The sequence below is a fragment of the Dromaius novaehollandiae genome, chromosome 6 (genome assembly GCF_036370855.1).
Source record: "Dromaius novaehollandiae isolate bDroNov1 chromosome 6, bDroNov1.hap1, whole genome shotgun sequence".
Lineage (NCBI taxonomy): Eukaryota > Metazoa > Chordata > Aves > Casuariiformes > Dromaiidae > Dromaius > Dromaius novaehollandiae.
Genome location: NC_088103.1, coordinates 36,534,047 through 36,559,408, shown reverse-complemented (window position 1 = coordinate 36,559,408; position 25,362 = coordinate 36,534,047).

Below are 25,362 nucleotides of genomic sequence, written 5' to 3'. Positions count from 1 at the left end.
ACCACTGTATGTGCTAAAATGGAATGGCCCAGATTAACTCATAACCCATCTTAAGTCATGACAAGCTATCGAGATGCAAGTCTAAGATTAAATATAAAGAAAAGAGAATTAATCTCTTCTCAAATCAATTGGAGTTTTGTCTTATTAAAAGCAGAAAGGGCATTTTAATGTTAAGTGAATAAAGAAGACACCCCCCCCCCCCCACAAACTCCAGGGGTGGAATTATTTGCAAAAGATAACTATTAAATGGTTTTGAATGATGAACATATTCAGGAAACTAATGATCCTTAATGGAACTAAGATTTCATCCATGGCATTCATGGGTAAATTGGTGACATCAATAAGTGGAGATCAAATGATGTTCCTCCAAATTTGTTATACACAGTGTACTTCACATCTTTTCTTTTAGGAAAGAAGTGAAAAAAAAAAGTTAAAGATTTTATTAAAAAAGAAAAAACAAACCCAAAAGCCTGTGTAATTCTCACTTAAGGAGTTTGATTTTATTGGGATGTGATCAAAGTGAATCATAATTAATGCGGTAAAAGAAGATCAATTTAAATAAAGCAAACTCAGGAGATAACAAGGTGCAGCTTCATTTTGGGCTGTCAACTGGAAATGACAGTGAAAGATTAATACCAAATGGCCCTGTGTGTCATTAAGCAGAGCAGTGCCAGCTTGTATCTTTTGATGTTCCCACATTATTTTTTTAACTTTTTTTTCGCACCATCATCTTTGTTAATCATCTTTTTCTGCAGCCTGAAGACACAAATGAATACTTCCTCATTGCTTTCTGTCCTTGTATCTAGTAGGAGACAGCAGGTTTGCCCTAGGGCACCTGGAGGCTGGGAGAAGCTGTTCAGTGGATGCACATGCTTGTGTGTTTGGGAGGCAAGAAACGTGGTTTCAGCCCGGGGGTTGCATGCAGGAACCCTCATGCACCCCATGGCATCATTTTAAAAATTAGACAGAGTCATTTGCTAATCCCAGAACCATTGCAAGGAATTAAATCATTTTATTCTGGACTTCACTGTTATGGATAAGGACGAATTAATCACTGGACTGGAAGCTGGTGGTTGGTGGGAGATCAGTACTCATGACCCCATTACATTCACATGAGCAAAGAGAAGATAGTAGCAATGATAAGAGAGACATATGCAGTGCTTCAAAAGACCAACTTCACTGAGCAAAAGGAATTTTATTAGCTAAACTATTTGATGGGGAGAGAATAGAAAAAAAGAATGAGAATGAAAACTGAGACCTTTTTTTAATTTAGGAATTGACAAATCAGGAAAAGCAATGACCATGGCTAAAACCTGATTCTAGTTCAATGTGAAAGTGAGGAAGTTAATTTTTTCAAAGCAAATTTATAGTTAACATTGAAAAAGGGAAACAGATGGCAATCAATAACCCCAAGAAATCATGATGTGCAAAAAACAAAAACCAGGAGGCTACAAAAATTAGAGAAAAATCCATGCTTGTAACTCATACAGTTTTCTTTCCTTTCAGTTATATTACGAACTAAAATTCCTGCAAAAGGTGTTTCTCTCAGTGCTAGATAGGGATAATAAAACTGTTCTTGGTGCAGAGAAAGGAGAAATGATTCAAAGAATACTTTTGTTCGGTAGCTGGAAAGTTACAGGTGATGAACATATCATGTAAAGATGGAGTATTTTCCAATCCATGAATAAAATTAGGATTTTAGGCAACTACTTCTAGAAAATATTTTCCATCAACTGGTCTTGGACAACTGAGCCAGAGAGTTAAAAAAAAAGAGGTAATAGTGGAAGAGATGTCTGTCCATCTGATTCTAGTTTGTAGTTAGCTTTAGCTGACCAGGTAAGCTGCAGAAGGAAAAGACAGTGCTATTGTTTGGATATTCAAAAAAAGACAAATAGAATGAACTAGAAGCTATAGTTTCTAGTTAGTTAGCTTAGTTAACCTCATCTAGCTCCCAGGTACACTGGTGGAAGGGCTATATTAGATTTTCAGGCAAAAAATAGTGAAAAAACAGAAATATAATTTTCCTCAATTAAAGAAGTTATTTCCTTATTTATCTTATATATACCTTAGGGATATTATATATATAGCTATATATCTTAGGGAGTTAGTGATTGTATGATGGAGAATCATTATGTATTGAAAGAATCGGGGAATAAAATCTAACATTCTCTTTTATAAGTGAGATAAATAGAAACATTCACAAGAGCAAGAGAAGTCTGAAAACAGAGGCCCCTTAACAAAGGTTAGCCAACAACCAAAGGTTTGAAGTGAGAAGAAGCTAGAGAAGAAGGCAAAGCATATTTTGTTTAGACAGTTATTAATGATTACAAATTCTGACAGCTGTGATGAGTGTACCAGCAGCTCCATTCCAAAATCTGAAATGAATATTTTTCTAAAAAAGATCAGAAGAGCTCCAGGCTTGGGTGCTGTAGGAATTCAGGCAAGATGGATACAATCTGCATTTGATTAAAAGCATAACTCTCTCTGTGTGTGTAGGGGGGATTTAGCTGTGCTTTATAAACTGCAATCAAAAGGAGAAAAAATGGAAGGTATTAGCAAGCTTTTTTGCCTGGAGGAGAGATGCACCACCAGAAGCAAGGGCTGAAACTGGATTAAGACTCAAAAGAAGCTTTTCAGAAAACATGGTAATGGTGATTAACCACCAGAACAAAGTACAAGGAAAGGGATAGAGACGAAGTCTCTTCAGATTTTCCAGTAAAGGCTGAAAGCTTTTCTTTGAGACAAGCTTTAATCTAAGACAAAGAATGCTTTAGTCAAGTACAAGTTATTGGACTCCGGGCTGGATAATTGGGTGAAGTTTAGTGGCCTGAGATATTTCAAGGAGAAAACAGAGAGATCTCTTTTGATCTTACTCTTGGGAATCTATGAGTTAAATTAGCTACTCTGCCTGGCTCCAGTAGCAGAATTTCACCCAGTTCCTGCCATACTGAAACTGATAACACACATCGGATTCAAGACTCATTTCCAGTAAAGGGCTAGTTTTGTTTTGAAAAACCTCATAAAATACAAACTATATAAAGAACTGGTTGCTTCTCACAGAAGCTAATATCTCTCATCTCTATGTCTTACCTGTAGCTTAAACCAATCTGATTTAACATTTCTTCCCACTACCCCTTTTTATGATATACTCCCGCTGGTTAAAAAGTACTTTATTACCCAGCAATACTCACCACGTGTCATTTTGGACTCTGTCACTTTTTACACCTTCCTTTTTAGCAAATTAAGTGCATATTAATGGTCATTTAAGTTACAATATAGGAATTCTCAAGGGGATTGGGCATTTTGCTTGAATACAGGTAATAAAAATGATTTTAGTGGATGCATATCGGGTTTATAGATAAGGTGGGGGAAGCAGATTTAATTATGTAGCAAAAGCTTTTCATTGTGGGAAATTATCCTATTGTTTAGCAAAAAGCAAGAGCAGGATTTTGAAAATGGCTGATTGTATTCCCACAGAAGTAACCAACAGAACTCCTATTTAAATGAATGGAGCATAGACTGCTACTTTATATTCCAATCTAAAATATTGTTCTCAATTTTCCACTTGCCTGGTGCCTTGTGTTGTCGTTTATAGCAATGCAAACAGAGTACAAAGCAGATATAAAACACCATTAGGTCAGATTTTTCCACTCATTTATATTAGATGTAGCATCTGGCAGCCTATTTATATTAGCTTTACATGGCTAAATGAGTGCATTTATACAACATATACTGCAGAGGTGCTCCCATGATGCTTTTATTCCCTCTTCAAAGCAGTCTTAGCATTCTTCCCAACACCATCCAGGTGTACTGAGCTTTCACTTTCTTATGCCTTTGTATAGAAACTATACTATGTAAGGGTCCCTGTTCTCTATTGGTTTGAACTGAAGAGCTTTACTGTGTATCCTACACTTAGTACTGTTAATATTCAGAGAAAGCTCGTCTTCATCTCTGATGACATCTCGTTCACCTCAGCTGCCTGTCATGGATCCAGAAGAATGACGTCCTCATCCTGCTCTTGGAACTGGGTTCCTTGTGGCCATGGATATTTAGTGTTTTTACAGTTATGATATTTCTAAATTCCATCTACTTAACATATACTTTAAGGATTATGCAGCAAGACTTTATGTGTGATGTGTCACCATCAAATAACTCATTCACTCATGGCCCACACATCAACTTTCTATAAGCTTGATCAGTTCCCTAAGAATGATGAATAGTGTTAAAAATTTGCTGTATTCCTTTCTGCCAGATGCTCTGAAAAGCCTGTTAAAAGTCTATAAAACAAGTAAACCAAGTTCAGTTATGCTCTGCACTTTTCTGGCACTGCTGCTTGCACAAAAATTGATTGATTGTACTTTGTGCTAGTCTATATCTAGCCTGTTTACCTGCAAAACACTACTCCTGTGTACTTTTTTGTTGTCCTCAGCAACATCCTGGTGAATGCTTTCCCTGGTACAGAGATTTCTCTGTAATTCTAGCAGTTGCTTGCCTCTTTTCTCCTCTGTGTACTAATCTCATTAAAAGATTCATGCATTGCCTTAGCTGCATGTCCCTCAGCTGCTAATCATAGCTCTGCTGTTCATGTATCGCTTCCCTGGAGAAAACTTCAGCGTGTTGTGTCCTTAATAGTAGAGGACTGTACATGCAGAAGCAGGGGTTTCAATTGCTCTCTCGGCATTCACCAGGAGCTCCAGCTGGCTACATCAGTATCACGATGCCCTACTCGGGGGCTGCCAGGATATCGAAGTGACAGCGCTCCTGGCTCCCTCCAAGTGTATGGCAATGCAGGTGAAACCACTTCCCATGCACAGCATTCAGGGTAACAGTGCTGTGTAGTGCAAGTGAAGAGCTTAGAGCAAAGGTGCTGCCTACTCTTGCTACAGTGTGCGGAGCCCTTGCTGCAGGGGTTAGCGGTGAAACCAAAGACTCATGGTCATTTTGGTGGGAAGGAGGAATATAAAACATGCATTTGAAACTGGTATAATTGCAAGAAGAAGAAAGGCTTGTAATACCCTGGAAAATTTGGAAGATAAACTGTTTTCTGGAAAATAAAACCATTATACCTGTATCATTGGTATGAGTGGGAAGTTTTGGGCTGATGGGATGTGATGGGCTGTGAACGCAAAGGTGAATTCTCCCACAGTTAGTACCATGTGTTGACATTAAGAAGATAAAACCGTTATATCGCTGCTGAAAGATGGGTGAACATTTGAGACACCTGGAGCAAAAGTGAAAAGAAGATTATGGCATAGCTGGGGGAGGGCTAGGCACCAGCCAAAATGACAAAACCAGGGTGAAGAACAGACCAACTTCTCCTGGTGAATGAAAGAAATGGAAGCTGGTGGAGAAGGAAAGGAAAACTTGCACACAGAGCTGAGTACGGGAGGCTAGTCATGGCCATCAAACGAAGTGAAGAGAGAGGAGAGAGCTGATTAAGGGGAAAAATGTAAGGGAGTAAATACAAAATGTGATCAAGTGTTATTTTACTCTGTAAGAGAATTAAGGGGGAGTGATTTTAAGATGATGATGGTGAAAAAGCAAATAGCTGAGTCTTAGTAAGCAAAGCTACATGTTTACTGACAGAAGGGATATTCTGAAGAGCTTATGAAGGCCTGAGCAGTCCTGGGGAAGTACAGGAGGTCAGTGTCCCTAGCGCAAGGGGGAGTAACTTTCAAATTTTAAAAAGTAATAAACGGCCTTTGGAAAAAAGAAACGGTGCTGAGGATTATGAAGAGCCACAGAGCTCCTGCAAACAGACAGCGAACATATGGCAAAGGCGTAAACAAGCTATTGAGCAAGATTAACCAACACGAGCAAGAACCGGTTCCAACAAACGTGCCATGTTCCTCGGAGCAGAAAAACCCCAGAGGTGTTTTGCATGTCTGGGAAAATGTCTCTGCATGTGTCTGATTATACAAATAGTCACCCAGCAAAAAGCCAGCTCGTTCCCAGAGAAGGGTTTCCTGTGGAAATGTTCACAGTGCAGGGTGAAAAGCAGTTTTGCTGCTGCCCTGCTCCTGTGGCCTATGAGGAGATGTGGCATGCAGCCCCAGTGCCACTGCCACTGACTGCATTGATATCTTCACCTCATTTACAACAGCCAGACCTGCTTTTCTTTGCACCCCTGCTGCTGCAGGCCGCTGTTGACAATTGGTTTAATTGGTTTATAATATGGGGCTGCCTGCCTCTTCCCAGGCAGTCTCTGCTGGTGGTGGCTGAGGAATGAGAGCCTTTATCTGAAGGAAATGCTAATAACTCCACGAGAGAAGCACATCTACGGTGGAACAGGTAGCTGTGGTTTCGGGACAGGATTGATAGCTGCCCTCGGACAGTGAGCTTAACTAATCCTTAATGGGGAGCCGGGCTAGGCTGCATGAATTCCCTCCAAGGCTGTGAGTGAAAGCAAAACAAATGCCTTACACACAACTGAGAGGCAATGGCTAACAATCAAAATGCCATAAAAACAGGCACTGTTGACAGTGATCACTGTCATTGCTGGTTCTCAGAAAATGATATCTGCACACAGCTGTAATGGTGCTAGCGATGCCCCTGCCTTGGAATAGTCCATGGAGGGTTACTGTTTCCACTAAGAGCATGTTATGGCACTGTTTCATTTCCCATCAGCAACTTGAGTGAGCCTGGAGGACTGTGAAATGCTGCCCAAGAGGCTCAGCAGATTTCTGGAGATAAAAGGTAAAATGCTGAAACTTCAGTCATGTATTGTAATAATCAGTGGAAAGCCCCTCGCATCAGTTGTGATGGTATCTGGAGCATATTGGTTGCTTCAGAATGCTGGTTCATCAGTTGGAAAAGTAAAATTTCTACAGCAGAGTTTCAGTTATCCTTCTCTCTGCCTTCAGTGTTATCTGTCACTTCTTGCATGAAAATGAGTAAGTATAAAATTATAACTTATTTTGGTTGTACAAAAACAACTGATTGTAATTCTTTACTTTCATTTCTAGTGGCTTTCATGAAAAGCCAGAATTTCTCAAAAGGTTACAAGCAGCAGTGACCTGGGATATGTTCTTGCTGTTAGTTAAGCACAGTTCTGTCAAGCATAATCCATACTTTAAGCCTCTGGCACAATTTCTGCCTGAAATGGGAAAAGCTTTTGAAGTCCAAGGTCTAAGGTCAAATGTACTCCTCCTAGTACCTGATCTCACTCTTCCCATCATTTTGTGCCACTGGGAACTGGAGGGAGGAGAAAAACCGTATCAGTTTTTCAGGGCTCCCACATCATGTTCCACGCTGCCACCATCCTGAGGCAGCAGCTTGCAGAATGCATCGGAGGGCTTTCCAAAGGGACTTGTTCCCTCCTCTCCAAATCAGAGATGGATATTGGAATGAAGACTTTGCAGAATGAAGAAAAACAGGGCAATTATACAGGGTAAATATGTCTCATACCCATGCCAAAATGGGAGGAGGTAAGCATGCAGTAAAAGACTCATCTAATCAGAACCTCAGAGTCTCAGCTCCAGCGGATGCTAAAGTTGTCTTGAATATGAATCAAATGGATAAAGGAGTTGATCACTGGTGCTTGTGATGAGAGACTGGTGTTGCAGAAAGCTTCTACCTACATCAAAAAGGCATTAGATTTGTGCTCTCCTTCTGACGGTCTCCTCAGTAATTTTTAAGTAAATACAGAACAAACACAACTGTCTGATATCCTGGACTTGATCTAGCTACACAGATAGCAAGACTACTTGCACCACAGCTTTGTTCTGGGCTCAGGCTATGGGAAGGCAAGTTTTTTACACATTTTTATAGGTAGTGAGTCCTGAACAGGGTAGGATTACATTGCTATTTTTGCACATTTTCAGGGACTTGTACATGAGGTTAGTGCCAAATCATGCGTACCAAATTTGAATCTCCTTAGTGGTCAGTCTCCTGGTAATTGATGAAGGTCTACTCCATCATTCATGGAAGTTAAGTGAATTTTTTTCTTTTACTGTTGGTGGGTTTTGAATGAATTTACATTCTGATTAAAAGATAAAGCATAAAATGGTTATCACTTTTACTAAAAGGCAATTCTCAGTATCACAAAAAGATATCTATCAAATAAAATGATAGACAACCATTACTTCTAGATTTTGCTTCCTGAAACTCTAGGCATGTTTAGATCTTACAACTCTATTTTTTTCTATGCCCAAATGATCAGGCAGGCCACACCTGGGAGTTTGAGGTTGGATCTGAATTCTTTGGAGGAGTGTTTGAACTGATATTCTGCTTCCAACCTTAATCAACCTCCTCAAAGATTCATTGGTTAGTACAAAACTAGGGATTGTATCTGCATCTTTCAGGAGGCTGTCCCACTTCTGGCCCCTCTCTGCTGTGAGCATCTTTAAAAGATACATCAAACAGCACAACATGAGTTCAAACAACTTTGCTTGTATCTGCAATGAATCTGAAATGTACTGATGAAAGATTTATTAATGTCATGCAAGGCAGAGCATCCTCACATTAGCAGAGGCAGTTGGGCTCATGGAGTGAGCAGGTCATCAAAGAGAAATTGGCATTGTAACTGGAACAGCATTCTTAACCTAATTGCAGTGGAGATTAAACCATCGCCTTTGTAGAGCCTTGGATAATGACAGCCATACAAAAAGAATAATAATAATCTAGGCCACACCTCCCTTTCTCCTGTTGGGGTGGATTAGGACGTGTGGCTAAGGCTGAGACAGACATTGGTATTCCACTTGGATTTTCAGCTACATTGTTAAAGTGGACTCTGAACAATATCATATCTAGACTTACTGATATTGAAACCAAAGGGAAGCTGGTGAAAAAACCTATATGAACTTTACATATAGAGTGCATATAGATGCATTTCATAATGATCTCCTCTACACTTTCCTCCAGGGTCTCATCCACTGTGAAGCTGTGTAAGGTCAAACAGCCACAAATGGGGTTGATGCACCTAGAACATCTAGCCCGTTCTGCCACGTCTTGTGGAGCTGAGCTTGACCAGTCTAACAATAGGACTTTTCCCCAAAACACTCATTTGATATCAGAGATAGAGTGATTTATACAGCTGGTGAATATCCTCATATCTCAAGTCAATGTCTTAGAATAAAAGAATCCATCATTCAGAAGACACATAAAATATTAAGTCCTGTATTCTTGCAGATGTTAAAGACTCCGAAATAGCTACATACAGGAGCTAGTGGCATTAGATTAATTCTTGCTCAGTCTGTGGTCAAGACTCTGTGAGAAGCTGTATTCTCAGATCCTTCCTCCAGGGCCAGTTATGTACAGCAACATTCCTCTTCCTGTCCTAAAATGTTACTGCATCTGCTCTGAACAATTAAAACAGCCATTATGTCCCTGCCCCTAGATATAGCTGCATTTCTTTAGTGGGAAGGATGATGCTGCATATGGCTATTGTTTTGTAGGGTTTCGATAACAAGATTGCTCTATATTGATTATAAAGGTGACAACTGGAAGATTTATTAGGTTGCAAGAGTGCTGGGGGAAAAACAGCTCCTTGCTTCCTCCAGCTGGGAACCTAGGGATGTTATGGATGCCTCTGTGCCACCACTATCATATTTATTGGAATAAATCATAGTGACAATGTTTCAAGGATGTCAAGAGCAAAACTGACTGTCATAATGCAACATTAGTCCCTAACCTATATGAAGAGGAAAACAAACAGGAAATTAGATCCTTAATCTTCACTGAGGCTATGGAAACATAACAGCGAGGAATAAACTGGCAGATTCCCTTAGGAACCATGAGAACCAAGATGCATCTGCAGTCAAATTCAGGTATCGGAGAGTGACAGAAAATTCCCCACATTTCTCCAGGGTTGATATTACCCAGTTAGAGTTATGTAGTGTCAGATTGCTCCAAAGAACTGTTATGCTTTCATAGATTTTCTTAAACAAGGAAACCTGACTTGTGAAAGTTAGCTTGCTGCTGTAATGTAGTTAAAGGACCTGATTGCCCCGCGTCATCCATCATAAAGGCAGATTTTTTACTTTTCAGTAGACTGGAAAAGAGGAGAGCAGACTCAAATGGGCTCAGTTAGTAGAGGACAAATCAAGTGCAGTAGGAAGTGAGGGTGTTTCTTCCTCCTAACACATGGCACAAGTTTTGTCCTGAAAGGAACTGGAGTGGCATTAATAAAAGCTGCTGTTCTGTGCTAGTTTCTGGCTGAGAAATTCTCCAAGAAAAAAAACTGGAAATAAACCCTTCTCAACAAATGCAGGATCCAAAATATCCCTCCTGGGACAATTCAGTAGCTGTCAGTGCAACTATACTAGAGGAGAATTTGGTTAGTTTAGCAATAAGCTAATCCCAAAGTAAAACACTCAAACAATTAATGGTGATTATTACAGCTGGTGAAATGATCACCACAGAACAGAAATTAAGACATCCCTTTGACTATTTTTGGCAAAAAAAGCATACTGAGCCTCTTTCTGAATCTGTATTGCTTTGTTTTTTAGCGAAAAAAAAGATCATGCCTATTATTCAGATTCCCTATCTCATCCTGAATGGTTTTTTTCCCCTTCCATTCAAGCCTATGGAGTAAAACTAGAGAATAGAGAAAAACTATAAATTAGAAAAACAATGGAATTCCATAACAGCACTAACCAGGAATAACCTCTATAACCACTCACCACAGGCACGCTGCTCTGTTTAAATGCTAACAAGAAGACACAGCTTTACTTCTGCAAATCAAGGAGATACCGGTACAGAGTGGATGCAATGGGTTACTTTACATACTATGGAAGAGAAAATGAGAGAAGAATGAAAACTGAAAGAAAGTAAATGGGAAATCTGTTGACTGGTTCTGAAATATAGCACTGTGACCATCTTCTTTTATTTAGAAAAAATAGCTTGTAAGCAGAATTCCCATCACCAAGATGGTATTGTTGCAGGCTATAGCACTGCTCACTACAAATGCACCTTCTGCGTGTTGCATTTCAGACCCTTTTGGCGAAGGCGGGAACATCTTTTTCTCTTGCTTGTTTGGGAGCTTTTCTGAAAGACTGTGTGCCAAAAAAAACCCATTCAAATAACCCACCAAGGAAAAATAAAACCCAACTCCTAAATATCCTGTGCTTTCCACTATTTAAATTTCATCCATATAGATAAATATACATATAGAAGAACATAGCCTGTCAGAAGACACAAAGGTCTGATGGAAAACAGCAAAGTGGAATGCATTTTAAAAGGGTCTGTTAAACCTAGCAGGCAACATTAATTTTTTACCTACAGAATCTGTGAGCCAGAGGTATTTGGGAGTTGGAGGAAAAAATGTGAACATTTCAAAGGAAGATAAATTTATGTTAGTGGATATCTGTGCAAGTCTAACTGTATGTCCTTAATGACTGTTGGATATTTAAAAATCTTAACCTTAGAGCTAACCTTGAGAGAGGCAGAACTGACAAAGATTCTGTATAAATTACAGACAATTTGGTCGTCTATAAAATGACTGGCATATATTTTGCATGATTTCTATGTTGTTGTATTGGTATGTTATACTATTATAGTTGTGCTATAAACTTTCATACAGAAAGTTTAAATCTTTCTTCTTTAATGAAGGTACAAAGACTAACCTGCTAATGAACTTTTCAACACTGTTAGGCTGAAATACTTTTAATATGCTGAGTAGAGGAGGAAGACTGCACACTATCCAGTCAAGTATGCCTCTGTTAATGGTTAAACTGGTGTTAAATTCTCCCTGCTGTTCAATCTTTCCTAATCAACATCTTCTATAGACTATTAAGAAACCTTTAGAGCTTGGTTTCCCAGAACAAAAAAAAGTCTCTTAAAGTTTCAAGCCTTATTAATTTACTTGTAATTTCCCTATTCAAAAATAAATTAAAATAATTCTTAGACAAAGTTATGAAAGTTTTAACTTCTGCACCAGACACAGTGTCTTTACACTTAGGATCAAAACAAGAGGGAGTTCTCATAGGAAACTAATGCTTTTTTATTTTCTGTACCTGTTTTCCTTGGTCACAGCTCCTGAAGTAATCCTATACTAAATCCAGACTTGATGTACTGTCTGAAGAGGGAAGGAACTTGATGGCATGTCAATTACTTAACTTGCCACTGAGCAATTAATATTCCCAAAGCAATGGCACTGGGCCTTAATGAGTCTAACACTGGGCAAGGACATGGAAGAAATTTGGGTTCGCTTCATGTCCAAGTTGATAACTCACTGTGGACCAATTTCCCTTTCCTGTGTTGTTTATACAAATGAGAGGTGGCCAGTATTCGTTTAGAAAGATTTATAGAAACTTATATACATTTCAGGGAAGAAATATTTCTCAAGGTCTGCTTGCATATTATCTGTTGCCACAAATACCTCACCTTTGCTAGGCTCTTTAGGTGATGCCATTATAATTTTAGGACTGTGTCAGAGTTCTAGATTTCTGAAGCTGCTGCTGTTGGAAAAGAGAGGAAGCTTTCTTCCCCAGCTTAATGGATTGGGCTGTCTCTCTAGCAATGTTTCTAAGACACTAATAAAGAGGAAATTCAATAGTATTGGCATGATAAAGTGAAAACTATTAATACAGAAAAGCAAGTCCATCATACTCATTACATTTAAGTGTAAGGAAAAGAATATAGTGTGTGTGATGGGGCTGGGGAATTATAGTACAAGGCCAATCAATTTCCATGTGGAGTTTTTGTTGTTGCTGTTGTTAGTAAGTAATTAATATAAATAATGCTGACTGTATTTAAATATTGAGGATACTGGGGAAAATAGCGTAGAAGATGGCAAGCAGATGGATCATTTAATTTATTCCCCAATTACAGCTGACACATTGGGTATAGAAATCTGTGAGTCATCTATTATTTTTTATGGTCCATTTTACAGCTGTGTTTATTGTTACAATAAATAAATACATTATCTCATTAGGCTGGCATTGTAAAAAGCTTGTAAAGTAACAAACATCCTCCTCTTTCAGCCTTTTCCACCCATATCAGGATATTACAACCAAAGAGGAAGGATGGATTCATACCATATTAAGAATAAGGTAGATCTCACTTACCTTGTAAAAGCATGGAGATATCCAGTCAAAATGACTCTCTGAAGTCAAGGTAAGTAAATCTGATTCTTTTTAGCAGAGGTAATGTAGAGAGGCCTGCTGTATCTTTCTACTCTCTGCTGGAGGAGAAAACATACAGCTCACCCTCTCTCTCAGGCAGTAAATATACATTGCAAATAAATGTCAGATTGGCAATAAAGTTCATTGTATTTAAGTTTCAGACTATCCCATAAACTGACAATTTGACGGGGAAAAACAACTGACTGTTACAGTATTTAAAGTTCAAAACCTGTCTTTCTGAGACTGGCAGGGGGAAGGTCTCTTCCGTTCAGTCAGATCCAGCAGTGCGGTGGGCAAAGCTGACCGCCATCTGGGGCAGCCGACTTCTGGGGTGGCAAAACAACAGTGCTCTTCTCTATGCCAGAGACTGGGAAAATCATTATTGTTTTGGGAGAAGAGAGGTCTGTGGAAGAAGGATTGCAGCTGCAGTCCCTGTGCCCCAATCTACCCGTAGAAGCAACAAGTCTGATTCTCCAAGCCTCTCTTCTTACTTGGCACCTATCTCAACTCAAACCACTCCCAAATCTGCCATCCTAGGGCAGAAAACATGGCTAGCTTTTACGCACTTCTTTCTCAGAGGGGCCAAAATTCAGTTTTGTGAATGCTGCTGAGTGGGTCAGCACTCAGGGGGGTTTGGGTCTCGTATGCACCTTCTCCTTCTGCGCAGTGGGAATCAGAGCCTCTGAGTTGAAAAAAACATGAGTCCAGCTGGCAAAGCTCAAGCAAGCGAGTTATGTTGCTGGGTGCTATCTTCCTGTGCGTTTAAAATCTATGGAAGTTTCACCCACGCGGTCTGGCACCTACTACAGATGAGGTCCTCAATTTTTAGCCAGGGAGGCGTCGAAGGAAAGCTGCCAGCCGCTGCCCAGAAATCAAGATCAATAGTCCTCAGAGGGGTGCCAGTTGTCCCCAATCCAACCCAGCAGCGGGTCTTGCTGTGGCAACTTTATTAACTGTTTCACTGACCCTAAACTCTGCAAACCAAGAACCAATTCCAAACAACTTTGGCTCCTCAAATGGCCTGGGCTTGTTTTCTGAGTGGAGCAAGATTACAGATAAAAGTGATCCACCGACTTCATTGGTTCATGCCAATTTACTTGAAACTGCATATTCTCTACTACCTTCCCTAGTCCAACTGGGTGGAAAAAGTCTTATCTTTCATTATTTTAGGAAGGAAGATCACTTGGTCTCTGCTCCTCCCTCTAGAAAAACATTCAGATATGCAGCCAATGATTATCTTCATTCTTTTGAGCCAGGTTGGGATGGTTCCCTCTTAAATAATTCTACTATCCTTTTAATGTAGAATCATAAATACACAAAATGATGTATGCAGCATGTTCCCAAGAGCAGGGAACATTTCTTCTGTTTGAGAAGTAGTTGTTCCAGAACAAGCAGATTCTGTTTTAAAAGCTCATGAAGACTGTGTTACAGGTTTAGAAAACCGTGCATATTGGTTATGTGGCAGAACAGTTAAGGCCGAACTCTGTGAAAATCCAGCCTTCACTTAGGCAATTTGACGTGGGTTAATCAAGCAAGAGCTATCTTCTTGGCTGACACACTGGGCACGTCCATCTTATGACAGCAATTTGGTCACCTGAAGAAAACTGAGGAAAAGTGTGCTCTGAAAAAACTGTGCTTTGAGAGGCTTTGATCTTCCTTGATTAGCTTAATTGCAGAGCTGAGGAAGGCGGCTCTGAGCAGTCTCAACAGGAGCTATAGGTAAACTGATTTGCCCACAGCTGCCTAGGAAGAGCCCTGGTTTCCTACTTCAGAGTGCTGTTCCAGCACTGCTCACATGGGAGGCTGCTGGTCTCCAGGGATAACAAAAAGCAAGTGAGCAGTAAGAGGAGAGGTTTGTAAGCTGTTGTATTTCAGCCTGAAAACAAGCAGTCCCCTCATCACTTCTCCCATTCCCTACAGACCTGACTCTTCACAGTGAAGCAGTCTGATACAAGTGTTATTTATGTTTTTACACTATATTTAAAGAAACAACAAAAACTTGGACTCAGGGTGAGAGGCCACCAACCTGGGGGGAAAAAAAGGTTAAGCAAGACTGTGTTAAGCAGTATTTATTCTTGGTTTCATAGCACACTCATCAGCTTCATCCCCTGAAGTGCCACAAGAATAGAGCTTTTCCAGCAGGTAGGGGAACAGCATGTACGAGCAATTTCACATTATGTTCCTTCCTGATGGAGCCATGGTCTCAGCCTCTTAGGTCTGTTGTTGATATACGTCAAGCTTCTCACATGATGTGCTATGACTACCACAGAACTCCTGTCTGAAGGGGATTTGTTGTGGAGGAAGAAATACATCTTCAGGAGGTATAATTACAAAATACTTTTCTAGAATTCAGTCACAAGAATATGAGGAGGGAGGGTTGAGACCAGAGGATGAATTTTGAGTCACTGATCCTTGATATCAACATGTTTGTAATATGCATAAAACTTTGCGACTCAAGGTGGGAACCTTATCTAAAAAAGGTCAGGAAGAATGTTTCTCTGCAGAAAAATATCCTGTAGTTGCAATAGTTAGCAGTACTCCTGTTATTTCCACACTACACTCATTCAAATGGAGGAGCAGGTACATAGGATTATACCAGCCTGGTGTAGCCTGGATAAAGGAAACAGGCCTGTGACTTGTGATGTAAATCAAGTTTGAATTTTTGTAACTGTATGAGCATGATATCTCAACTTCACCATGCTACCCTGCTAGAGGGCTATTACCCTTTATGTTATCTATGGCTTCCTCTTTCTTGTTTGTGTTGCAGCTTACAGCTTAATATTTCTCCACATACCTATTTTCTCTCAGTTGTTTCTAGCTATAATTAGAGCACAGATCTAGCAATACACCTTTCCCTATTTACTTGAAAGATGTGGATGAGGACTTGGTGGTTCTCTTAATCAATAGTCTATCTGTTGTTGCTTCCACAAGCTTTTAAAGAATTGCAGGCTCAGGACAATGCTGATGTCTCCAGCGATGTGCAAACAGGCAGAGGTGTAAGTAGAGCGCCGTTGCGGCTGTGCAGGTGCTTGCTCTGCTATGCAGCAAGAGCATGGAGTAAGCAGTCTGGGTTTGAGCAAACGCAAGCACAATAAGGCAAGTCTTTAGCCTGTGCTAGAAATCTCAAGGCACCAAGAACATGCATCCAAGCATCTTAATGTTGCCAAGAGACAATGCTTATCCCGGGCATCAGGATGTCTGGACTAAAATGCTACATCCCAGTATTGAAAGGAACTAGAAAGCAACCGTTCTTTATCTTGTGTTAAATACTGTGGGTCAGAGCAGTAAAAGAAAATATCTCCTGTGTTATCAACCGTTTTCAGCAAGTTTTGGAAGAATCTGAATGGAATATGTTTATACAGATTACAAATATACTATAAAAGTGTGTATTGTCCATTACTCTGCTTATCTCCCTTGTTAGAACATTTCTTTAATTAAAAATAGCACTTTTTTAAATCAAGTCTCTCAAGTTTGTGAGTGAGAAAAATTAGCTTATAGAGCATGGGAAAGTCAAGACAAATTTTACCATGCTGCTGGTGAGGGCTCCAGTGGGTGTTTTAATAGTGACTCCTTTAAATTTGATTGTGGCCCTCATTGGGGCTGCTCAGACCCTGGTAGAAAGCTTATAAGCAAGAAGTATTTAAGTTCTCAAGGCTGAAAACCAGACTTTGCTAACAAGTGATGAACAGTGGGCTTCTTTAACTGAATCCACTGTTTTTTGGATCTACTGTTTGCCAAGCGTTGGCCAGGAGAAGATTCCCAGGTATCTAGTCCATCAAGGCTTGTAGCTTTTGCTGAGCTCTTGTATGCCTGTCTAAGCTACAAGGAGAGAGCCGGAGCAGTTGAGCTTGCTGCAGCCAAGCCACATTAAAGTTATTATGAATGGCACTTTGTTCCCTCAACTCCACTTGATTCAGTGAACGGCAGGTAGTTTTAGTACCTTGGTCTCAAAATGCAACAACCATCTCTGCCTTACTCTTCACTCCCCCAAGATGGATTAGATTCAGAGCTGGAGGAATGAATAGTAGAAGTCCATTTTTTCTGGTACCATACCTTCATTTAAAGTGGGATGCTTTGTCCCTGCTGTCCTGGAAGCTTAGCATTTCATATCTGATGCCTAATGTTACACAGGGCACCACTGTGCTCAGCCAAATTGTCTCCTGCTCCTCTCCCCAGGTCCAGAAGCAAAAGCAACGCAGGGCAGGAAAGTGGAAAGAAGGAGCAGACCTGCTCTGCTCAGCCACATTTCCCAAAGGCCTGCTCTGTTGTTGGGCTCAAATCCTGCGAACCTTTCGGGGATTAAAATTGATGAGAATACTCTGCTGCCACCAGGCTCTTCAGAGCATGAGTTCTTCCTGAGTTACAGTCGCTCAGAGTGGGAATTGCAGTCAGAAGGTCAGAAAGCTGTTAAGAGAAGAAAGTCTATATTACATTTCCCATTATTTGAAGTCTAAACCTGATATGAATCATCTATAGGTTTGATGAAGCTTTTCTGTACCCCAGCAGCAACACAGATCTTAAAATTAAGCTAATTAAATCATTTTATTGATATGTAAGAGAAGAAGAGGGTCTTCTGGTGTTTCAAATCTTTACTTGTTTTCATTATATACCACGTGTATGTCTTGTCCCTTTGCGGCTCATGGCATCAGGGGTATTTGTACAAGTGATTTACGCTGTAAGTGAAGGAAATGAGGTTGCTCTTCAGGTATTTTCAATCTGGCTTCCTTTCAGTTTAATGTGCTCCCTGTGCACTGAGACAGGGGGAAAGCATGGAAAGGGGGCGAGAGGATGATCTTTGCCCGAAGATGCTCGGAAACTGAGGACTCTGGGGGAAGGGCACTCGAACAAGAGAAAGGAGGAGCTCAGAGGAGAAGGAAATTTAGAGCTGAGAGACTAAACAAAGAAAAGACAACTCGATCTTCATTATTTCAGATGATCCTCTCTCATTCTCCCTTTTATATGCTGTGGAGTCCAAGTAATGTGAGTATGTTTCAGATCTCAAATCTTGCTTGAGTGCTTCCAGTCTTATTTCTTCCTAGAAGTGAGGTTACCCAGAATGGACTGCAGGCTTCTAAAAAGCATTTTCAACATTGTTTCACTTCATGCATAAAACATCCACTGCATATTTGATTTTCACAGAAAGATCAGTCACATGAGCAAAAGCTCATATAACATCTTGTTTCAGAGAGCCAGATACATCTGTATTCTTACATCTCCTCCTCTTTGCTAGCCTCCAGGCCTATTAGGCAGTAACTGTTCTCTTTGTCAGCACTCACCAGACCCTGACTCCAGGCAATTCCCCTAAATAGTTTTCAAATACTACTTCACTAATTTCATATGCTTCACAGCTTATTTGCAATTAATTTAATCATGTACATAATTTTTCTAACCAGGGATTATGATGTTCTCTCTCTGATTAACTGATGCCCAGAATTTGCTATGCTTTGGATATATCTGAGATATTTGTTTTCCCCAGTTTTTTAAAAGCCCTAAGAATTTCTGTCTCTGTGAGATGCCACTTTGGGAAGTCTGTTGTTTAAGAACAGCAGCAGAAGGAGTCAGAATACGCAAGAGAGGGATATTTTTCTCAAAACATTGGGCAGCAAGCCCTATGTCTTTGAAGAAAAGTCAGATACTGTCCTCTCTTCAACCACTGGCTATCATTCTGAGAGACCCAGGTACCAGCTGAGACGATGTGGATGGGAACTAGCAAACTTATTTCGCACAGGCAGAGAATAGCCAGCAAGCAATAACCATTTCACAATAGCCAGGTTGATAGGAACTGGTAAGTGAGGTCTCCAAGGAGCATGTCTCCGTACAGATAAACCAGAGCTGTGATGGAGAGGGAGTTTTATCTGAGCTTTGCCACCATAGCAGAGTTCAGTTCCTACTTCTCCTTGCAATTTCTCACCTATCTCCATTCTAAATAAACTCTGTTGCTTTAGATTGCTTTTAGCATTTTGATATGAGTACTATTAAACAGAGAAGTGCCCATTGGTTCCTTGTTTTAGGTGCTTTATAAATGTTATTTTTGTTATTTGTACTCATTAATGTGGGGTGAAACGTCACGATTTCCTACCAGCATTCAGTCTTTCATGCTGCAAATAGTGTAACACTGCTCTCCTGGGATGAAGGGACTTTTTTTCCCCTTAACTCATCAGATAAAAAAATGCCATTTTTTTATTGTCTGCAGGAGAAAACATTGCTTTTTTACTGCTAAATAGTCTTCTGTTTGTAGAAGTCTGGTTTTTGTATGTAAAAAAAAAAGAAGGTTGCTTTCTCTGATACCTCAACATCACATAACTCAGCACTTTAAGATCAGAGCTGCATAGTTCTTGCTGTCAGAAATGTAATTAAAATGAGAGCTGCAGTACAATGGCCATGAGGATGCCAAGGGATAACTGTCTAGTATTACAGAAAGCATTATGATTAACTTCAGACATCTGGCCCAGATTAATACTTATGTAGTGTAAGCTACTGAGATGGTGGTGAAATTTCTGAGATGTTTTTCTCTCTTCGACTTTCATGCCTGTAGCAAGGAGCTATTTTGTATTAGTTGTGTTTTCATCTAGGCTGGAAAAGTGCCTGCTGGATAGCATGGAAACTGCAGTGATTAAGAGAAGACCCAGAGCCTGAACCAAAATCCAAGTGCTGTCAGGTATAAGTCTCCCTTTAAAGACTGCCAATGACCCAGAACTAAAGTACTGTCTGAATAGTTTGTGCACAGAGCATTTGAGAACCTAATCTCAGCCTATATTCTGTAGGAAGAGACTAAACACTGAAGCAAGAAAAGGACATCCAAATTTGAAGCTCAAATAAAGCAAGAGTTTCTATGCTCTCTAACAAAAAATCCCCAAGGTTTCCCCGCCAGTCTGCCTAGCTGCTCTGAAATGTACTTCCACTCTTAGCTCAAACAACTCTAGAAATAAAGTTACTCCACTTCTCTCTTATTTATAGGCTCTCTGGCTATATTAACTCCCTTCAGCAGGAGCAAAAGCTCCTGACTCCTTCTGGCCTCTTGCAGTTTCTGCAGGGAGAGGAGCAACTTCTCAGTCTGGAGAGGCTGGTAACTCTGTCCTTCCTGAGCTGCCGTGTGCAAAGTCCATCAGAAATGGTATGTATGGGGTTGAAGTTTTTTTATCTGGGATTTTTCTGTTGTTGCCATCCAGCACCTGGCACGGGGGGAGCTGTGCGTAGGTTGCTGGAGGCTGCTCCTTGGCAGGAGGAGCTCTGCAGAGCCGGGCAACGCAACCGTGTGGCTGAGCACCAGGAAGGGGGCCCTGGGCCCTCGCTTGGGCTCAGGTGCCGTGATGAAAGAACAGCGTCCAAAAACACCTCATACGTGTGCGTGGTAGCAACGATGCCGCTGGTAAAGGAGCTGTAAATGTTTTATGCTGGTCAGATGAGGCGCTGTCACTTAAAATGGAAAAACATTAATCTTTCAACCTGACAATGTCTCCCATGGGTGAAGCAGACCGCATCCTGCTGTGGGGGGGGGGGGTGGGTGGGAAGGAATTGTTGGGTTTTCTTGTGTTGGTCTGGCTTTCTTTGTGGGCCCCACCGCAGCAGCTACCTTTGTTGTACTAAGAGCAACAGGGACCTGCGGCACACGTGATGAGGAGCATTTTGCTGTGTGTGAATCAACCAGCAGCATTTTCAGCCCGGGCTTAAGCACAGCACAAAGCAGGGGCTGCTACTGGTTGAGTCTGTAAAAGCTGAGCTTTACATCACTATAAGCTTTATAATTGCTTATTGCATTAACTCATATGCTATCATGGAGTGTGCTGTGTGTTGCTCTGATTTTATTACAACAAAAAGATGAAATGCAGAATTAAAGAATAATAATCTCCTTCATTTTGACTCCAGGTGAAACATTAACAGCAGGATTCAATGAGCTCCTGGAGAACAGAGCTCCTCTTTCAATAAAATCTCAGCATTTATAAAACACTTAAAAAGAAAGGGGGAAGAGGGGAAAATAGCTCTATGTCATATTGGCAAGACTGCCTTTAAATGGCATGTTTCTCAGGAGTCTCTATGAGGCGTTAGTAGCTCTTGGAGAAACAAGGGCCTTGTTTTTATGCTAATTATAATTGTGATAAAAACTGAGGGAGGGATAATGCAAAATGCTCTGCCATCCTATCCAGGTTGGTTTGGAATAAGTATCTATTATTTATTGAAAGTTTTCTGCTGGCTAGTGGTAACACTGTAAAGAAAATATTTGTTCTTCTTTGTTGCTTGATGGTAGTTGTTGCCAAATGCAAGAGTGCTGTGGAAGATGAACGATTTGTTTTATTTCTTTTTTTTCCTTCTTTGTTTTTTTGTTGCTCCTCCTACTCCCCTATCCCAGGGAACATAAATAATGATATTACACCCAGAAAAACCCTCAGGAAACTTACAAATGAAATGCAGGAGATGTATTTTTATACACGAGGGTGCGAATGTCACACTAGTAAAATTAGAAAGAAATGTGTGAGTCCTGAGCTCCCCTGGGCTGGAGGGGAAGGCTTAGGAAATTTGATTTGCTGAGCACTGCCCAAAGAAAGAACTGCAATGGCAGTCTCTGTGTTTTCATTAAAAATACAAGCCAAAAAATCTCTCTCAAAGCCTGATTACAAGGCCCTGACTTTGACCCCTATTTTAGTTTTAACGCTTTCCAAAAAGAATAAATGGAATGTGCTTCAACACTGGGATCTCTGGCGCGGATGCGGCAGGGCGCAATTTGTATGCACACGTTGGGCCGGGTCATTTGGTGAAAGCTGGCGCGACCCTCTTGAGCAGACAACTAGAGAGCAAGAGAAAAGAAGAGAAAGGAGATAAAATGCTGCTTAAAGGCACATAAGAGACATGAGAACCTGCTTGATATTTAAACTTGCAATCCACAAAGCAGCACTTTCACCAAATGTAGCCAAAATGGAAAAAGGCTGTGGGCTGCTCCCCTGTGAGACGAATGCCGTGGCTCCCACACGGCCATATGGGGCCAATGGGTTAGAACCGACATTGGCTCTTTGCCTCCTCAGTCTTTATAAGCACATTCACCACATGACTGTCAATTTTTACCAAAAAGCACAGATCGCATGACTGGCTGGGCTGGATCTGGCCACGGCCACCTGCTGTACCACCACGCCTGTGCTCTGTGACGTGCCACGGCAAAGCTGGCTGCTCCAAGGAGACGGTGGCCTTGAGCAGCAGGCTGCTATGGGTAGCAGAAGAGCCGGGTTCCTCTGTAGGAGAGGAGTATAAGATAAAGGCGTACTGGTCATATGTGTTTGGTGCTTGAGAAGAAAACGGTGGGCAGATTTTTTGTGGCCCTGTGCCCAAAGCCTAGAGGAGCATGATGTGGAGGTGCAAAGATGATCTCTGTCCTTGGAAAAGTGTGACATTTGGAGGCCGAGATGTCTAGTGAAGGCTGTCTTCACTTGTGTGCGTTAACCACTATGTTGACCACGCATGCAATTCTGTATCTTTGACTGCAAGTTAATGAGGTATTTCTATGGGATCTCAGAGGTTTGTCATAAGATCATTGCCAGGAGATGTTATAGCTGGAAGTTTAATAGTCTGCTCCTGTATCCTAATGCAAATGTTGAAAGCCTGTGGAGCAGGTGAGCTCATAATTTATTTGTAGAAAAGTTCACTTGCAGTCAGTGTGCTTATAAATCTTCACCTCCTGAATACCTTACAAGTGTTTCTGAAATATTCAAAATATTTTCTATCCAGTGTGCTTTTCTGCAGTGCTATTTAGATACAAGATTCACACCTGTGGACCTCTCTCAGCTGTCTGCTTGCATTAGTCTTCCATGGCTGGTGTAAAACAATCAAGGAGTTCATTAGAAGAAAATCTTGGACTGTTTTCTTTAGTGCTTCTAACTGTATGTTCCTGGGTCTGGTAAAATGTTATTTGGATATGAGCTGAGGATTTGGATTATGGGCTTGGCTTGGGTAGGTAAACAGTTTTGGACACTTTTCTGAACCATCTGACCTTTCGGGGCTCATGTAACTGGAATAAGGTTCTTAAAAAATCCCTGCTTGAAAATACCAGACATCTCACTGGATTTGAGAAACAGAAGCATCCAAGAGCATCGTGCAGAGCTGCTACCCCATACTAGAAAGCAGCTCAGCTCTCTCCTCCCTGTTTCTGTAAGAAGAGCTGTAAATGGACAGTATTTATATGAAAGGCGATGAGAATTATACAAGGAAGGGGAGAAAGTTTGTGCAAGTCTTTGGAAATGAATGGGTTATGTGAATAATCAAGAGTCAACAACTTCATTGCTAGCTTTACAGTTCCCACACATAGCTGTGAAGATGCAAATTCTTTGTGTCTGTCATCAGCAGCTTTTGTTTGAGCCCAACTGAAATATTGTAGAGTTTTCAAAACAAGTTTTGTATTTTATCTTGATAAAAGAGATTTCTCCCAGCCTCACAAGTTCAGAAATAGGTTCCCTTTTCCTGCTTAAAGCCGTATGTTGCTGACAGCCCTACCTGTTTGTGATTTTTTTTTCCTAGATCCTCTTCTTTTCTGGAAATAAAAGGCAATTTCTGTGAGTGAAGTGAAAAATAGGTTATTTTCCCCATTAACAAAGGGATTACTTTGTATGTAAAGCTAAAATAAATGGAAACCATTGTCTGATGTACACTCAGCATGCGTTTCTATTCTAGACACAGTCAAGCTGGCTTTGCATTGAATTCTGATGCAGTTGACAGTGGAATAGTTTAAACATTTGTAATTTTTCCAGTGCTTTGCAAAGTTAGCAGTAATACCTTTCAGACTGAACTTCCTGTGAGTGATGTTTTCCCTACAACTGAGCTGATTGCAGTACCTACCTTGGCCTTTCAGCAGAGAGAAGAGAAAATCCTGGTATCTGGATAAGAACCAAAGTTCTTACGGAGACAGTGCTGGCTGTATATACATCTACGCAGAAATTCACATTCCCTCTGTCCTTCTACTGCCTGCAGATGTGAGCTGTGCATGTCTGCTTAGAAAGGTAGCAATTTTCTCATGTCCCTTATCTTTTTCTATTGATCTGCACTTGTAGAGACCAAACAGGAAATAAAATGGTGAAAGAAAGCTCTGCCAGTATTTGAGTTGGGTGGAATCAGGAGCAGTAAGCAGTTCTTACAGTAAAGTCTAATCTGCTTCTGGTTCTTCAGGTGACCAGACCCTTGGTCATGTAAAATTTCCAGATCTGTTGCTACTAGGTTTCATCCAAAGTCCATCTAGTAGGACGTGCTGAGAGCTAACTATCTGGTTCTGCTCTGAACTGGGTAAAAATACAGAAACATTTCATTTTTGTGAAAGGGAAGCATTCCTGCAAGTATTTTGTTTTGAGTGGATGGAAAAATGCCATTTGCCTTTATTATATTGTATTTGAAAAGAAAGTTTGTCTTACTGATGCAAAACATTTTGAATGCCTCAATGAAATGCTTCAATAACTTTCCATTGAAAGCTTCAGCAAAAGGGCTGTGCTCCTATGAGCTGCTCTCTGAGCAGGTCTTTTGTCCTGGGAAACAGTTCTGCTGGGCAGGTTCTGCTCAGCACAGATTTCCAGGCCAGATCCCTTGTTCATTGCTCAGAAAACCATTGCACCCTCTGCAGGTCTGAGACCCCTTCCTCTTCATGCTTAGAAAGCCTTTGGATGCAGTGCAACTGCTGGCCCATAGCTCCAGGGCAGGAGGAAGAAATAACCGTTATAGAATAAGTAGTAATTTTTGTCAATATTTCAACTCAGCTGAAATTCTGGACTAGGAACAATGTCTCTGGAAGATCAATGAAATTTGGGTTAATACTTCTGGATGTGCCCTTCAACCGTATCACTGAGGGGTGCTGAAAAGAGCCCAGGAATTTGGCTGTTGCAGCGATGGGTGGAGAGGGCAGATCTCCAGAGGGATTTGCCTCTTCCTGCCTTGCACTTTTGCTCTGCTTGAGGCCAAAAGCAGCACAACCTGCGTAGTACTTTGCTCCATCCACAGCTGTGCGGTCCCAGGGAATTTGAAACCCTGAACATCTTTCTCTTGTCATTCTGATCTTTTAATTTAAATCCAACAGCTACCATGACTGCAATGTCTTAATCATTGTGAGCATATTTCTTTCCGCTAATGTTTTGTTCGCTTGGTGGTAATACAGTTTTGTTGACAGTTATCTGCCGGGGAGATAATGATGTCTTCTTCAAATAAATACATGCATATCTGGATTTTTTTGCCAGAAGAGTTTAAACCAGTTCTATCTCCTCCCTGTAAATGTGTTGGGAGTACTCTTATTTTGCCACTGCTTGGGTACAGAATTCAAATAATAGTTATTTAAATG